Below are 16,244 nucleotides of genomic sequence, written 5' to 3'. Positions count from 1 at the left end.
GATGGCTTTGTTGGGGAGCCTCATATCAATACACCCCCGGATCTTGCCTGGTTGACGGGGTTTTTCCGCGATCACCATCGGGGACACCCATGGGGTGGGACCGGTGACTGTCTCTATGACCCCTTGTTCTTCCAGTTTCTTGAGTTCTTCCTCCACCAGAGGGCGTAGATGAAAAGGAATCCGTCTGTGCTTCAGTGCCGTGGGCGTGACGGAGTGGTCGATGTGGAGTTTGACCGGCGGGCGTTTGATGTTCCCTAGACCGGTGAATAGTTCCGGGAATTGGTCCAGCAGGTTGGCCGTTTGACTGTCTTGAACTTTCCGGAGGAACACTAGGAGCCCTAGGTCTTCAGCGGCGTGTCCACTCAGGAGCGTGTCTACCTCTTGATTGATTATGTGTACCTCAATGGTAATCTGGGCGTCCTCTGTTCCCACCGGTACTGTCATTTTCCCCAGGAGGGGTAAGGGGACATCACTGCCATAGGCATGTATTCGGGCCTTCGATGCCTTGAGTTCTGGCTTTGGTCGGAGGCGGTTATATTGCTGCACCCCCATGACGGTGACCGATGCCCCAGTGTCGATTACGGCGTTCACCTTTGATCCTGCGACCATGATGTCGCACCGAGGTTGTGGTCGTCTTCTGCTTTTTAGGGCTCTGGTGAACGAGACCACGTATGTCTCCTCTCCATCGTCAGACTCCGAGTCGTCCTCCTGCAGGGCCTGCGTGTGTCTGGGCCCAGCGTCGGTGCGTGAGGAGAGGGACAGTTGGGATAGTTGTCTCACCATGCCTCTTGCGGGTCTCTTACCCCGGTGATCCTTCCGTGTGGCGCGCTTCCGGCAGACGGAGGCAAAATGGTTCAGGGTGCCACAGTTGGTGCACGTTTTTCCTTTTGCTGGGCAAGTCTTGCCTGGGTGTTCTTCGTACCCGCAGTAGTCGCATTGTGTTGGGGGCGACCTCCTGGCTGCCGGTCGGCGCGTCTTCTCGTGCGTCCGCACTGCGTCTGCGCGCTCTGTCTTGACGGTCACTCCTGGCCCTGTGCTCCGTGTGAGTGCTTGTTCCATCTCTTCCGCACGTGCGTCGGACAGATCGTGGGATCGTGCCAGCACCAGGATATCAGCCATTGGAATGTTTGGTTGGCGGAGGATGAGGCTCCGCAGCTTCTTGCTTCGGATGCCATAGATGAGCTGCGCTCTGATCTCCTCTTTTGCCCGGTCGCCGACCAGATGAGTGTCTGCGAGCACCCTCAGCCGTGCATGAAAAGCATCCACTGACTCCCCTTCTTTCTGCTTTGCCTGACGCATTTTGAAGTTTTCGAAGTCCGGATTCATCTGGGGGTCAAAGTGCATGTTGAGGGCCATCACGGCCGCGTCGTAGTCGTCTGCGTTACCGGTGTTAGGGAGGTGCTTGAACAACAGGTATACTTCCTCCCCCGCGTAGTGAAGAAGGAGCGATCGCTCCACCACGACATCCGTCTCCCTGGAGCCAATGAAATAGTTGTTGAGCCGACCTATCCACGTCTGCCAGCGTGGGGCGGCTGTGGCGGGGCCAGCGGTCTCGCTGAAAGGCGGTAGGACACCGGTCGGTGGGTGGAACGGGTGGATCGGCGCCGGGTGGTCGTCATCCCCCATGGTGCTGCTGTGGAAGAGTGGCGCTGGGTGGCTGGGCGGGTGCGCGAGGGCTGGACAGCGAAAGGCATCAAGGGCCACACAGGGGCACACCCAGGCGACTTCAGAGGTTGGTGTGTGGGCCTGTGCAGAGGACGCAGCACGAGGATGCAGGCATGAGGCAGGGCTGCGTGATTACATGCGGGAATCTTTGTCCGCTTGTCGCTGATAGCGATGCTTGGTGCACACTTGCTCACCGTGTGGTGCGGGGCCGTAGCAGGGCGAAGGCGCTGACAGGGTGATCTGATGCCTCATGCGCGTGGTGTCCTGGGCTCAGGCGGGCAGCGTGACAGGCCGGAGGAGGGCCGGAGCGAGGCAGGCGTGCATTTGCGGGACTGCCGCGATTGGATCAGCAGGAGGCAGCGCCGTGTGCGGTCCACGCGGCGGGTCCGGCCGCCTCGTCGCCAGTGTTACAGGGGTGCATGATGCGGGCCTAGCAGCGGCAGCGCGGCAACAGACAGAGACCACACACCGTGATTGTGTCTCGGCGCGAGTGCCCAACGGGGCACGCCCCCATTTATTTATACTGCTGCGTATGCCACCGTCGCGGCGTACGCATAACACTGGTAACTTGCGCGCTCTAGCGTCAGACGCTAGAGCGCTAACTGCAACATCAATGTTGTCGGCTGAAGACGCGGTGACTGCTTCGCAAAGTCGTCTCTCTTGAATACCTAAAGCAAAGGCCTGGAGGATTGGGGGATGGGGGTGCTTGGCTCTGGCTATACATATGTTAATTTGATCTTCTTTCCCTGGCGTGGCTGTCCTACTGCCGAGGAAAGGCTTTCTAATGCAGCGCCAGCCAGGTAAAGAGACATGACAATAGCGGGATGTTATGGGTCACGCCTTCCTCGTCAGGCGGAGGAATCTTAGGATGCAGAACATTCCGAACTCTGCAAACTCCAAAGAGGCTTTTGTGCGTGACAGGCCCCACCTGCACAGTGTAAAATGTATTTTATTTATTTTAAAGGTTTTATATAGCGCTGGCTAGACCCGGAGGTATCAGAGCGCTTTACACGAGTATCAGACCATAGTTGCAGGTTACATCGTTACAAAGGTTACACAGTTATTAGAGCATGGTAACATAGTTACATGTAAGGTCGAGACAAACAAGAAGGACATATACGTAAGGGAAAAAGCAGGCAAGGGGAGAGATTCAGGGGAGGGGGTAGGAGCAGGGGAAGTAGACAGAGAATTGAGGAGGGAAAGAGGAGGGGAGGGTGAGAGACACAGCCTGGAAAGAGGAGGGGAGGGTGATGGGACACAAACCGGTAGATGAGTCAAAGCTGCGTCCAAAGTCCGGTAAACTGTGGTCCCAAGGGATGTGGTATCATTTCCCCATCTCTGTTGCGAGAGGTTCCCTATACGCAGTGGACTCTTTCAAAGGGTCTCTGAGACTCCAAGGCCTACATACTGGATCCTTCCCAAAAAAGGGGAGAGGGAGTGCTTTGGCAAGGGGTGCCATACCATACCTCAACTGCGAGTGGCTTCCTTGGCGCTGTGGACTCTCTCAGCGGGTTCGCTGAGACTCCAGAGTATAAATATTGGATCTTTCCCCAACAAGGGGAGAAGGAGTGCTTAGTCACAGGGCACAAAAGGGCAGGGGGCTAGGCGGTGTAGCATGCAAGGGGAGAGATTCAGGGGAGAGGGGATGGGGGCAAAGGAAGTAGACAAAGAAAGAGAGTACTAAATGGGAACAAACAGCATCAATTTGGGGGACAGACTGTTCTCTCTGTGGCCATTAGTATGCCCCATCTCTAAGGTAGAAGCCTAGCACAGGCCATTCCAGAAGCTTTGCCATCCAGGACATGAAGCACACAGTTAGTAATTCGAATAATTTTTAAACGTTTCAAAATAACTTCTTCTGCAAGAAATTATCCTTTAATTATTGTGGCCCTCAACGGAAACCTATGGTTTGTCCACACGTTGTAGTTTATTGTAAGCTCTATACAGACTCGACCCACTGACTTAACAATTCTTCATATTATGTCTGTTTTCACAATCTGCTTCAAATACTAGAAGGCTATAATAGCTTTCTCCAAGCAACCGCGGTGCCTGCATATTTTGTGTACACGGGAAAAACAGGTGAACTATTATTTTTCTTTGCTGTTCTGGTCATATATTTATTTAGCAAAGTGCACTGCATAGCCAGATTTAGTCAGCCACGGTAAATCCAGCTAAAATCCTCTAGTGGGAAATATGTTTCAGTTAGCATTTAAGCAAAAAATTAAAAGCCATACAACATTGTAAGATCATTACTGCACTGTCTTGCATATTTCTTTGCCACTCAGTTAAAATTAGTATTTTGCTGGCTGCATATACAAATTCATTTTGCTCCGTGTTAGGATTTTTTGCAACACTAATGCATAAAACAACATAACACACAGTCCTTCATTATGGATGCTGTGGTTCGCGCAGGTGCATCTTTTTTCATGAAGAAGTATAGTTACCACACGTTTGATGCTTTTTACCCCAGTTGGTTTTCGGGGTAGCACGTGTAGCATCTATCCAGTCAGGCCAATATTGATTAGGTCTGAGAGTGTGGTAGCAAGATAGCAATCTGTGACAGTTGAAACATATGATACAGCAATATCATTGACAGAATATCATGTAAATATTGTGTCATAAACATTATTTACAAAAAGTAGTGCCCCTCTGGTGTTAAAAATCGTGAATCTACATCCAATGGGACTAGACTTCTGTGAACAATATTAAGGAGACAATAGATAGGTCAGGTAGTATTTTTGTAGATGATATCCTAACATCCAATTGTGTTGACTTGCTTAATCACAAGATGATATACTGCATATCTGCCCTTAGTTTTGAAGAGTTTAGGTGTGTTTTATGTACCCCCAAAGAATTGTATATCTTTGTCTACCTGGTGAAGTAGAAATATTAGGATGAGCAGTGGGATCAATCCTAACAAACAGGTAAAATGTGGACCAACCACCATATTCACTGTTTAGGCCTTCCTCGAAAGAGACCATTGTAAGCTGTATCTTCGTATAAAGACTGTGGTCTTCTTAGAGATTAAGGATGCCTGATTATTATCGATCTTGCGATTGAACCCTCAATTAACAAGTATTCCTAAAAACTAAGGATTAATCTGTCTCCACTCAAATTCAAAACCTAGTGGACACTCCTGGCATGGGTAATGTTATACTCCTGTCCCAGTTAGCCTTAAAATGGACAAAAATGAAAATTATGAAAAGATGGGAAGTAGGGAGGGCTTTGAAATAAACTGCTGAGTCAAAGCAGAATACTGTCTGCATGGGCAGTGGTATGATTGTTGATCTTAGAGTGTTTGCTCCTTATCACATCAATCAGACAGTTGTCTGTTTCTAGAGGTTCTGGAACTAACGGGAAGAGAACAGGCATGAACGGGCATCCCTGTCTCATCCCCCTGTGAACTACAAAAGTATTGGATAGTTGCCCCACACATTTCCTGTGCCACAAGGTTAACATATGGCCCGCACATTTTTGACATATACTCTGTCCTGTCCAGGTCTTTTTAAAGTGTTAGGAACTGTCAGGTGGCGAGAACCGGTAGTACACCGCTCGCATCCCCGCCACGTGGGGGAACTACGTTTCCCAGGACGCCCGGCAGAACACGCCCCACGTGTTCGGCGCCGAGCGCGACAGCGGTTAAAACCGCCAACAAACACCAAGCGGTGCCGATGATTCCAGCCAGTCCTGTTCGCACTTTTGTTCCGGAAACAACGTCCAGCCCTGCGTCCTCGGCCTTGCCCTCGTCCTTGTATCCCGACTCCAGGAAAACTCCATCAGCGCTCCTCTGCCCAAGGATTACCGGGTCCAGAGTGGTAGCGCGAAGGTGAAAACCTCGCCGGTGAGCCCCGACGCTTGTACGCGCCGGAACAACCTTCCACGTTCCTGTTTTCTTCCCTCGTCCATTCCACGCGCTCCTCTGCCCACGGAGTTCCGGGTACAGAGTAGTAGCGCGGACTGGTGCGCTCCTCTGCCCACGGAGAACCGGGTCCAGAGTGAAAGCGCGAACTAGGGCGCTCCTCGGCCCATGGAGTTCCGGGCTTAGAGTAGCAGCGCCCGTTCCTTTTTTCAGCACTACACAACTGTGAGTACTGTTCTTTCCTTTAGCCTTCAGGGAGGCGATGTCCTCGTTCTTTTGGGAGTGACCCTGATCCAGGACGCGCTCTGGGGGGCATCAAGCACTGACATTCAAGTGTTGGCTTTTGCTCCCAGTGGGCAGCGTCCCTCTGCCCTTCCGGATTCGATCCCACGGGTCCGCCCTGACTCTGCGGTGACAGGTGAGAAACCACCGCAAAGCGGGAGGGGGGAGGCAACACGTGGGTCACTATTGACGGGGGTCTGACGGTGTGCTTGTTTCGTTCCAGATCCCTCTCCCGGCTGCTCCTTCCCTTCCTTCCCTCGCCCACCTGTCTCCATAGTCCGTGTGTGTTACACGTTCTCCGGACTGGGGACGGATGGGAGGTGGACCCCATTATCTTCAGCGTCATCCTGAGGAGAGAATTCCCCGGCCATCGTGACAGAATCATCGGCCCACGAATTATCGCTCCTCCCGATCACGCTGTCATAGGGGATGACCACCTTAGAGGACGTGGTGGCCGCCCTGGCGCTTGTCCAGGGGGAACTAGCCGCCTCACGTCAAGAAACCGCTGCCCTACACTCCCGGATGGACCGTATCCAACGGAATCCCTTTGATGCTGGGAGTATCGGCCCAGCCTCCACGCCCCAGGTAGTGGTAGAGATGCCCGCGCATGTTCCCCTGGTCCCTCCTGAGAGGTTCCATGGGGATATGCAGAAAGTACAGGTCTTCATGACTCAGGTCCTCCTCAACTTCCATTGTAAACCCAAGCTGTTCGCTACTAACCAGGCTAGGGTAGCGTTCCCCATCTCATACCTGTCAGGAGAAGCGGCCCAATGGGCGGTGCCTATCGTCAGGAGGGACGATGCCCTGCTCTTTGATTGGGATACGTTCCGCGAAGAGTTCGAGAAAACCTTCGACCGAAGAGCCGATACCTTCTCCGCGGATCGCGATCTTCTCGACCTCAAACAGAGCAGTTCCGATTTTCTCGGATACCTCAACAGTTTCAGGAGGCTGGTAGCGGAAACTGACTGGCCTGAAGCATAACAGTTAGCCATCTTTTACCGGGGGTTGACGGAAGACTTGAAGGACGTCATAGCACAAATAGATCCCCAACCACGCTCCTGTGCCGCGATGATGGAACTTGCCTCGCGGTTGGAATACCGCCTCCGAGAAAGGAAAGGAGACCATAGGAGAAAGGAAAGACCCCCTCCGTCCTCGGATCTGGCTCGAGCACCGGATCACGGGCCGGCCCGGCCCGAACCCATGGAGATAGGGGCAGTGAGAGCGTCCCTCACCTCGAGTGAGAGGGATTACCGCCGGAAGCAGGGCCTCTGTCTGTACTGCGGCAAGAAAGGCCATTACCTCCGAGAATGTCCCGTCCGTCCTAAGGTCGGGAGGCCTCGCGCAGGCCAAGCCGCGGCAGTGACGGGAGAAGGGGAGGCGGGAAACGCCCAGGCTTGAAGGACCTCGAAGGGAAGCCTTCAAGCTACCACTCTATCCCTTCGGTAGAAGCTGATGCTGAGGCAGAGCCGGACCACTTCTTCCTCACGCTTCAAGTCGTGATAGACCATACCACTCGGACCATTCGGGCCATGATTGATTCTGGGGCCACAGGATGCTTTCTGGACGAGACCGAAGCCCAGAGGCTGGGGGTCACTCTCCTCCCCAAACACACACCTGAACTCGTCTATGCTGTAGATGGGAAAGAGTTGGACTCGGGGCCCATCCGTTATGTCACCCCAGCCCTCTGGATGACCATCGGGAAGACCCACGGCGAATGGTTGGCCTTAAACATCATCAAAGCTCCCCGGTGCAAACTCATTCTGGGGCTACCCTGGTTAAGGAAACACGAACCTACCATAGAGTGGTCCGCGAACACCATTTCCTTTTGCTCCACCTTTTGCCGTCAACACTGTACGGTGCCTGACTCACCTCCGCCCCCTCCGTTGGTCTCTCAGCAACATATCGCCACGGCGGCGGAGAAAGACGTAGTGCTCCCGGCTTGGTATAGCGCCTATGCGGACGTCTTCGACAAACGGAAGGCCGAAGAGCTGCCACCCCATCGGGCATATGACTGCCGCATCAACCTGGAACCTGGAGCTGTCATCCCCTGTTGCCGTGTCTATGCTCTCACAGGACCCGAAACGAGCCACCTCCGAGAGTATCTGGACACATACCTCGCGTTGGGTTTCATTCGCCCCTCTCGATCGCCCGCAGCCTCTCCGCTCTTCTTCATCCCAAAGGCCAACGGCGAGTTGCGTTGCTGCATTGACTATCGCGCGCTCAACGCAGTGACAGTAAAGAACCAATACCCCTTGCCATTGATCCCAGTGCTGCTCGAGCAGGTCAGGGAGGCAGCCCTGTACACCAAGCTGGACCTCCGTGGGGCATACCACCTGGTTCGAATGAGAGAAGGGGACGAATGGAAGACGGCGTTCAAGACGCGGTATGGGCTATTCGAGTACCTCGTGATGCCCTTTGGGCTCTGCAACGCCCCTGCCGCCTTCCAGTTCTTCCTCAACGAGGCCTTAAGGGATTACCTGGATAAGTCCGTCATAGTCTACATCGACGACATCCTTATCTATTCGGCCAACGCGAAGGAGCACGTCGTCCACGTGAGACAGGTCTTGCAAGCCCTCCGCGCGCACCATTTATACTGCAAGCTCACGAAGTGTGAATTCCACGTGACGACAGTGGAATTCCTGGGTGTTCTCCTGACTCCCGCCGGACAAGTCATGTCGGATCGGAAGGTGCAAGCCGTGGTGAAGTGGCCGCCACCTACGACTGTCAAGGAAGTGCAAAGCTTCCTCGGCTTCTCCAATTTCCACCGGCGCTTTATCCATCATTTCTCCCAACTGGTGGCACCTCTTACGAAACTAACTCGCAAAGGCGTTCCGTTTTCCTGGCAACCCGAGACACAGAGAGCGTTCGAGCAGCTCAAGACCGCTTTCACCACCGCTCCGGTCCTACGCCATGCCAAACCTGAACTCCCGTTCATTGTGGAGGCGGACGCTTCGGACATCGCAGTTGGGGCGGTTCTGTCACAGCGGCATCCAGACACCGGCCACCTCCATCCAGTGGCCTACTTGTCCAGGAAACTCAACCCCGCCGAAAAGAACTACACGATCGCCGAGAAGGAGCTGCTAGCGATTCGGGAAGCCTTCCTGGAATGGAGACACTGGCTGAAGGGGGCACAACACCAAGTCACGGTCTATACCGACCATCGCAACCTCCAGTTTTTGCGGTCTGCTAGGCATCTCACCCCCAGACAACAACGGTGGATGCTCTTCTTCGCGGAGTACCACTTCCTCGTCACGTTCCGACCAGGAACCCAGAACCAAAAGGCGGATACCTTATCCCGCCAGGGTATGACCTGTCTCCCCTTGGCAGACACCGAACGAGCCATCATTACCCCCGACAACGTGGTGGGGAGAGTGGAAACCGGATCGTTCCTCGACGGAGTGAAACGGGGTATCAAATCGTTCGCCTGGTCGTCCTGGTTGCGCAGCCACAAGGAGTGGCGTTTGTTGCAAGGCATCCCCTTGTGTGGCTCCCGAGTTCTGGTCCCTACACTCCGCCTCCGAAAGCTCGTGTTCAGCTGGTGCCACGACGCCCCCAGCGCCGGTCACATGGGTGGCTCCAAGACCCTGGAAAAAGTACTGCGACAATTCTGGTGGCCGTCGGTTCGACCGGATATCCTACGATGGGTCAAGCACTGCACCGTCTGCGCCCAGATGAAAACAGACCACTGCAAGCAACAAGGCCTCCTGCGTCCACTACCGACCCCTATGACTCCGTGGGAAAAGATCTCCGTCGATTTCATAGTGGGACTGCCGAAAGACCAGAACTGCACGGCTATTGTGGTCGTCATCGATTACGTCACCAAAATGGGGCATTTCATCCCGTGCAGGCAGATACCCACAGCGGGGACCTTGGCGAAACTCATGTTGAAGGACATCGTACGGCTCCACGGCCTTCCGTTGGAGATCGTGTCGGATAGGGGGTCCCAATTCACAGCCCGCTTCTGGAAGGTCTGGTGCACCGAGCTGGGGATTCAATCATCCCTGTCCACCAGCTTCCATCCCCAATCCGATGGTCAAACCGAGCGCCTCAACCAAACCCTGAAGCAGTACCTCCGTTGCTATGTGAACAAAGCCTCGGAAGCCTGGGTGGAGTGGTTATGGGTGGCAGAGATAGCTTATAATAGCACCGTTCATGCATCCACAAAACACACTCCCTTCTACCTCTCCTCTGGGTTTCACCCTCGTTTCACCCCTTTTTTGCTCCCGCGTTCTGGCGTCACTCTGCCCGATCTCCAACACCGACTCGCGCAGATACGCTCAACCCTCACAACGGCCCGCGAAAACCTCCGCATAGCAAAGGACAGGTACAAGGCGCAGGCCGACAAGCACCGTAGGCCCAATCCCGTGTACCGTAAGGGGGATAAAGTATGGTTGTCCACAAAACACATTTCCTTCAAGAAACCCAGTGTGTTCAATCCCAAGTTTATAGGCCCCTATGCGGTGGTTCGCCACGTCAACCCCGTGGCCGTACAGCTCCGTCTCCCACCTCACATGCGCATACACCCCGTGTTCCACGTCTCGTTGCTCAAACCCTCTTTGTGTCCTGTGAAACGTGTCCCTCCTCCAGTGTGGGTGCAGCATGAGCGGGAGTACGTGGTGGAGAAGGTGCTGGACTCCAAGCTGGTGCGGGGCAGGGTGTGGTACCTCCTGGCGTGGAAGGGGTATGGGCCGGAGGAACATTCCTGGGAGCCGGCATCGGCGATCCGCGCCCCCCGCCTGGTGGCTGCCTTCCACCGCCGCTGCCCCGGGAAGCCTGGGGCTCCTCGCGGCGCTTGACTCGGTGGGGAGGGGGGTGTACTGTCAGGTGGCGAGAACCGGTAGTACACCGCTCGCATCCCCGCCACATGGGGGAACTACGTTTCCCAGGACGCCCGGCAGAACACGCCCCACGTGTTCGGCGCCGAGCGCGACAGCGGTTAAAACCGCCAACAAACACCAAGCGGTGCCGATGATTCCAGCCAGTCCTGTTCGCACTCTTGTTCCGGAAACAACGTCCAGCCCTGCGTCCTCGGCCTTGCCCTCGTCCTTGTATCCCGACTCCAGGAAAACTCCATCAGCGCTCCTCTGCCCAAGGATTACCGGGTCCAGAGTGGTAGCGCGAAGGTGAAAACCTCGCCGGTGAGCCCCGACGCTTGTACGCGCCGGAACAACCTTCCACGTTCCTGTTTTCTTCCCTCGTCCATTCCACGCGCTCCTCTGCCCACGGAGTTCCGGGTACAGAGTAGTAGCGCGGACTGGTGCGCTCCTCTGCCCACGGAGAACCGGGTCCAGAGTGGAAGCGCGAACTAGGGCGCTCCTCGGCCCATGGAGTTCCGGGCTTAGAGTAGCAGCGCCCGTTCCTTTTTTCAGCACTACACAACTGTGAGTACTGTTCTTTCCTTTAGCCTTCAGGGAGGCGATGTCCTCGTTCTTTTGGGAGTGACCCTGATCCAGGACGCGCTCTGGGGGCATCAAGCACTGACATTCAAGTGCTGGCTTTTGCTCCCAGTGGGCAGCGTCCCTCTGCCCTTCCGGATTCGATCCCACGGGTCCGCCCTGACTCTGCGGTGACAGGTGAGAAACCACCGCAAAGCGGGAGGGGGGAGGCAACACGTGGGTCACTATTGACGGGGGTCTGACGGTGTGCTTGTTTCGTTCCAGATCCCTCTCCCGGCTGCTCCTTCCCTTCCTTCCCTCGCCCACCTGTCTCCATAGTCCGTGTGTGTTACACGTTCTCCGGACTGGGGACGGATGGGAGGTGGACCCCATTATCTTCAGCGTCATCCTGAGGAGAGAATTCCCCGGCCATCGTGACAGGAACAGATACTCCATATAACAAACAAATTCCTCTTAGTCATCCAGTGAGAGAACTATAGCTTCTTCCAAGGTGTCCTTGCTGAGCCATAACAGAAGACGCAATGTCCCAAGATGTTTTTGGAATGAGAAGCCAAGGACAAACAATTTAAAATGTGTATTTTAAAATGCACTTGTACCCTTAGGTCTCTTAGTGCTAAACTAATATGTTTATGGTTACCCAACAATAGTAGTCTTTCTATTGACTTCAGAATTATGAAGGTCTGATTGGACCCACTGGGATAGAAACCTGTTACCATGAGATCAAACAAAGGTTCCTGAAGTGGATGCATTTGTCCACTGAACCACCTGGTCCGCCATCTATTGACAAATTTCACTTGTGACTGAGTTTATGATGGGCGACCATATGCCTGTTAGAATTTTAACCAGTCTTCAAGAATACATTGATTAAAAATATTGGGAAATAGCTGACACTTTATAAGGTGTCCCTGCCGGGTTTGGGATGAACACAAAGTAAAGCCTTGTACAACCATAATCCAAGTACTATTGGATTCTTCTTTCTTGTGTGAGTGAATCATACAGAATGTCAGTCAGTTGTGCTTTGTCCAGCTTATAGAATCTTTCTCCAACAATTGGTTAAATGACAATTAAGTGATGGATAAGTAATTTCATCCTCTGATATTTTCCTTCTAGAGGGCTTTCTTCTCTGTTTCCACTTGGGGTATGTCTGGCCAGGAAAAGACATCTTCCTTTGCAGATGTGGTTTCCCGACTCCTCTGCAGGCTTGGTTTTTCCACTCTCTGTAATATACAACTCTATATAGTAACTATCAAAAGTATTCAGTGTGTTTTGGGGAGGGCCACTGGGTTTATGCAATTGTGCAGCTGTGGCAATTTTCACATCATTATAGATTTGTCGCATTTGACACATAATCCGTCATCTGTCACATGATCTGCGGATATTAACAAACAAGTAGTTTCTAGCTCAAACTGTTCAAAAGTTATAAAAATAAAGCGACATGTGTTGCTGCTCGGTGGAAGGCCCTTTGCAAAGATGGACTGGTCACCTTTCTGTTGCTTATTACTATATTTGGGTGTTAAGCAGGTCCTAATGAGATGCAACCAATACCCAGACAGTGTTTCCAAGTTTAAAAATGACTAAATAATGATGTAATACCATTACAAAATGTGCTGCATTATGCGGCATAATTCGTTTTTCTTGCCACATAATTTACTCAAACTTCCCGCATAATTTACTTAACCCTGCTGCATAATTTGGCACTCTCCTGGTGCATAATTCTGGCCCTGGTCTTGGGGATGGTTTTGTACGTAGCCCTGGCTATATTAGATGATAGGTATCTCGGAGCGTGCAAGGTTGAGTTAAGTGCATCTAGCATTTTCACCTTCTTTATAAATTTGCCATTGTAGATGTGAAAGGGAATGATCAGCTCTGGAGGTAAAGAGTGAGTTAAAAGAGATCTTAGCACTTTCCTGTTTTAGTCAGTGGAGTGTCTTTTGTATCTAAGAGTAGATCTTGATAGAGGATTCAAGTCACTTCTGTTCCCACTTAATCTTCTTCTTGTGTAAGGCACTCTCTCTCATAATTCCCACTTGTAGAGAAGTCCTATCCACTTCCTATGAGGTTACTCTGTTTTCCAACAGATATGTCTTGCTATGATTTGTAGCTCATTCTTTTCAGCAGTAAGTTTATGCATGGTTAATTTTCCCTGATTTGATTGGAAGGACAGCCAGGATACATTAAAAGATTAAGGTCTTTGGAGAGTGACCTGCTCGTGCACCCACATGGATGTATCAATGCATAACCTTTGGCAGCAGTGAGCCAGTGATACAGACACATTTTCTTCCCTGGGTGCAATTGGCATACAATAGAAAGGAGTGATCAATCTTGGTTGAATGTACCAGCCTTCAGACATCCAGCATCTCCTAACATTACCTATAAACTGCATTGCTTGAGTCTACCAGGTTTGTCCAATCACAAATTAGGTCTAGGGCCAATCTCTAGTCTTCTCCAGTAATGGAACCAAATTTCATCAGACTCTGTACAGGGAATGCGTTCTGATTTTATTAGGGGCATGAACGGATCAGGCTGTCAACATCTTGTTAAGTATGGACAGTTCTGTAAACAAATACCATTCTCCTGCATCATCCAAGCCTTCAAGATTTTAACAGGCAGAGATTTCTTCTGCAGTATAGTATCACCATATTTGTTAGAGCTATTATAAGTAAACTTTTGGATTCCAGGTATCTGTTCTATTTGGCTGTGTTATATCACACTCCCACCCAGACAAATTTCACTTTGTCTGATTTTCATTGGGACAAATGTGTTTTTTAATAAAAGAGCAACGTCTCTATTTGGAGAGAGGTAAGTCAAGATCTTTTTCCTTTCTACAAAATTCGACAGTCCATTTGCATTGAAAGAGAGGACTTTAAGAAGATTTGGGAAAAGTCCAAGAAGCCTAATTTGTGGGGCCTTTGGAGGAAGATTCATGGGAAGGAGGTGTGTCTCACGGGCAGAAGGCAACTCAAAAACCTGTTTTATGAAGGAGCGGTATTAGTGGTTTTGTAGTCAGTGGATGCCTTCAAATCCAAAATGCAGTTGTGGAAGGATAGTCCTGACAGCTGGAGAGTAGGGGTTGATAGGGAGAGACTTGAGCATAAAATAATGGCAAAGGAGCTGACAACCTAGAGTAGAGGTACAGAGAGTAGCCATACTGGGACCACCATCAGAATGCTGTGTAACAACTGTAGACCGTAGATTGAACCTCTGAGGCCCACACACATTAGTCAGCATCCAGTGCCTGGGACCATGGAAAACATACATGTTAGGGCCCGCAGGGATCTCTGGAAAGTGATAAGAATGAAAGCGATGCTTCCCCATTAATTATTGGACTGAGAGGAATGGTGGAACCTCCAGTACATTGGAAAGACAGTGAAGGGAGGGGATTAAACATGTATCACAGGTCTCAATGTGATGCATGTAGCAATTATGTCAGTCTAAAACCGGATTGCAAAGAGAGATCACCATCTAGCTCAAACCCACAGCACTCTCCAGGTCCCCATATGGGAGCTCACCAGGGGGGATCTGAAGTTGGGCCTGAATAGCAGGTATGTGATTATTTTTCATGCATGCCAGACTTCAAGTTGCTGGTAAGATATCACCCTCCTTCGACTTCGGAGAATACCTAAGCTGACCTCTATCTTTATTGTGTGCCTCATCAATTTAGTGCCGTCCTTCTTTATCCAATTACCTACAGTGCAGGCTATTGTCCATTATTCGGTGTGATTGGGGATTGTAGTTTGCCAATAGAAGAGCCTGGCCTGTGTGCACAGGGTCTTTAGAAATGTCTACTCCTGTGAAATCTAGAAATCATTCTAGTTCTGTGAACTCGTAGAATTTGTCATCCATACTGACTCACACTGTGGAGAGATTCAAAAAGCAATGCTCAATGACTAATCCTCAGATGTAATGCCAGGAAGTCTTTTCTGTTTGCATTGGAAGGAAAAATCTGTGACCATCTGACTTAACAGGAGTATTCTTGTTGGAAGCTTGAATCGCTTTGGGAAGAAGGTGAATGTTATCTAGGAAGCTCTTGGTGAAGTTCCTGACTCTAATAATATACATTCTCTGATACTTCAACATTGGTGAAAAGGTAATGCCCAAAAACTCAGGTAGTAGCATTGGCAAGAACCCCACTATGTCTTACTTCTTGCCTTTTTTAGGGCTTACATAGGTGCATAGGTTGTCTCGTTGTGCTCTGTCTTCAAAGTTTGTGAGTGTCTTGCCAGATCTCATGTTTCCTGTTCAGAAAGCTATTATTGCAAGCCCGAGGTCATCCATTTCCCTGTACTAGTGAGATTATTTAAAAAAAAGGCAATGTCAACACTCGCTGTTTTAATCTGTCAGTCAGGGTACTGTGCTGCTGTTCATGGCATTGAGTCTGAAGCCAACAGAGGCAATCTCTTTCATTTTAATTGTATGTGTGATTTCTGGCTGTGCTATCGCCTTGGGGGCTGAGACAGCTTTTCACCACCAAATCTTAAGGTTTTACAAACACAATGACCTAGCTCCCCATGTCCTGCTATTTTCATTTCTTCTTTTTTTATAAAAGCATTTCTCTTACCTGGAAGTAGGGAATGAAAGGACTTACTCAAAGTTCATCTCACCCTACCCGCCTATTCCAAATATTGATACACTTTTTCCGATTCCCTGGAGTTTGACTCCCTAGGCACTCTTGCTTGCCACACTCTTTAGCCTTCTGCCCCATCCATCTGACTCTTGGTCGAGATGATACTTGGGCATAATCTAGCGGTTTTATGATTCGAATTCTAAAGTGCTTCATAAAGCTACAAAATAAGTAAATAAGTTAACCTAAATAGATAAACAAAGGTCTTTTTTCCCATCACTTTTGTTTCCTGTAAGCTATGTACAATTGCAAGAAAAAGAGATAAGGCATGGAATGGTCCTCCCCAGTCACCCAACTGAACACCTAGTTGTTCAGCCACTGACTTCCACACATTTTATTTCACTATTATGGAGTACATAGAATATCACTAACAGCAAAGACTGGATTCTAGAAAAACTCAGAAATCTTAAAGATGATTACA

The sequence above is a fragment of the Triturus cristatus genome, chromosome 3_1 (assembly GCF_964204655.1).
Source record: "Triturus cristatus chromosome 3_1, aTriCri1.1, whole genome shotgun sequence".
In the NCBI taxonomy this organism is placed as follows: Eukaryota; Metazoa; Chordata; class Amphibia; order Caudata; family Salamandridae; genus Triturus; species Triturus cristatus.
Note: the sequence above shows the minus strand (reverse complement) of the source record.